This window comes from Mandrillus leucophaeus, unplaced genomic scaffold, assembly GCF_000951045.1.
Source record: "Mandrillus leucophaeus isolate KB7577 unplaced genomic scaffold, Mleu.le_1.0 Scaffold317, whole genome shotgun sequence".
NCBI classification, from domain to species: Eukaryota; Metazoa; Chordata; class Mammalia; order Primates; family Cercopithecidae; genus Mandrillus; species Mandrillus leucophaeus.
Window position 1 is genome coordinate 1,196,241 of NW_012103332.1, and position 1,728 is coordinate 1,197,968.

Here is a 1,728-nt window from a genome sequence, read left to right on the forward strand (position 1 = left end):
TGCTCTATGTCCTATGGAAGAACATCGGGCGCAAAGTTGACAGCCATCAGCACCAGAAGATGCAGTTCAAGTCTGACGGGGTCACAGTGGGCGCAGTCCTGGGCCTGACTGCGCTGGCCGCCACCATTGCCGTGGTGGTGGTGTACTTGATTCATATCGGGCGCTCCAAGACCAAGAGCGAGTCGGCGCTCATCATGTTCTACCTGTATGCCATCACCCTGCTGATGCTTATGGGGGCTGCGGGGCTGGCTGGAATCCGGATTTACAGGATAGAGGAGAAATCACTGGACGAGTCCAAAAATCCGGCGCGCAAACTGGACTCAGACCTCTTGGTGGGCACCGCCTCGGGCTCCTGGCTTATCTCCTGGGGCTCAATCTTGGCCATCCTCTGTGCCGAGGACCACCCCCGCTACACCTGGTACAACCTGCCCTACTCCATCCTGGTGATGGTGGAGAAGTACATCCAGAACCTCTTCATCATCGAATCCATTCACCGAGAGCCTGAAAAGCTCTCTGAGGACATCCGAACCCTTCGGGTGGTCACAGTCTGCAATGGCAAGCCCGTTGCTTCTTCCTGCCTCAAGAGTGGAGGTGTGGCCGGAGATGTGGCTCCCCGGGGCAGGGAAATGCCACCAGCGGCCAAAGGAAATGTGTGCATGAGAGAAGACTGTGGCAAGGAGGAGGAGAAGCAGGAGGAGAGCAGCTGGGGAGGGAGCCCAAGCCCAGTCCGCCTTCCCCGTTTCTTACAGGGCAACGCCAAGAGAAAAGTCCTGAGGAATATTGCAGCCTTCTTGTTCCTCTGCAATATTTCGGTAATCTGCACCAACTTATTCTTTTTCTTTTAATTTTACTTTAAACTTTCATTTTAGGTTCAAGGGGTACACATCAGGTTTGTTACATGGGTAAATTGCGTGTCGCTGAGGTTTGGTGAGCAAATGATCCCGTCACCCAGGTAATGAGCATAGTACCCGATAGGTAGTTTTTCAGCCTGCACCCCACTTCTGACCTCTCCCCTCTACTAGTGCCTAGTAGTGTCTATTGTTCATATCTTTGTGTTCATGAGTACCCAATGTTTAGCTCCCACTCGTAAGAGAGGACATGTGGCATTTGGTTTTCTGTTCCTGGGTTAATTCACTTAGGATAAGGACTCTAGTTCCATCCAGGTTGCTGCAAATAATGTGATTTCATTCTTTTTTAAGGCTGCATAATATTCCATGGTGTATAGCTACCACATTTTCTATTTATTTATTTATTGAGACAGGGTCGCACCCTATTACCCAGGCTGGAGTGCAGTGGCATGATCACAGCTCACTGCAGCCTCAACCTCCTGTGCTCAAGCAATCCTCCCATCTCAGCCTCCTGAGTAGCTGGGACCACAGGCATGTGCCACCACACCTGGCAAATTTTTAAAAAACTTTTTTTTTTTTTTTTGAGACAGAGTTTCACTCTTGTTGCCCAGGCTATGGTGCAATGGCGTGATCTTGGCTCATTGCAACCTCTGCCTCCCAAGTTGAAGTGATTCTCCTGCCTCAGCCTCCAGAGTAGCTGGGATTACAGGCACCAGCCACCACACCTGGCTAGTTTTTGAAAATATTTTTAGTAGAGATGGGGTTTCATCATGTTGGCCAGGCTTGTTTCGAACTCTTGACCTCAAGTGATCCACTTACCTCGGCCTCCCAAAGTGCTGGGATTACAAGTGTGAGTCACCACGCCTGGCCAAAACTTTTT

The 1,728-nt window shown here is 50.4% G+C and overlaps 1 protein-coding gene across 1 annotated transcript in view; it reads left to right on the top strand.

Annotated features, from left to right (window-relative positions):
• OTOP1 (otopetrin 1) overlaps window positions 1–1,728 on the top strand; it is a 44,051-nt gene that overhangs the window by 34,895 nt on the left and 7,428 nt on the right. The gene's annotated exons all lie outside the window — the stretch shown is intronic.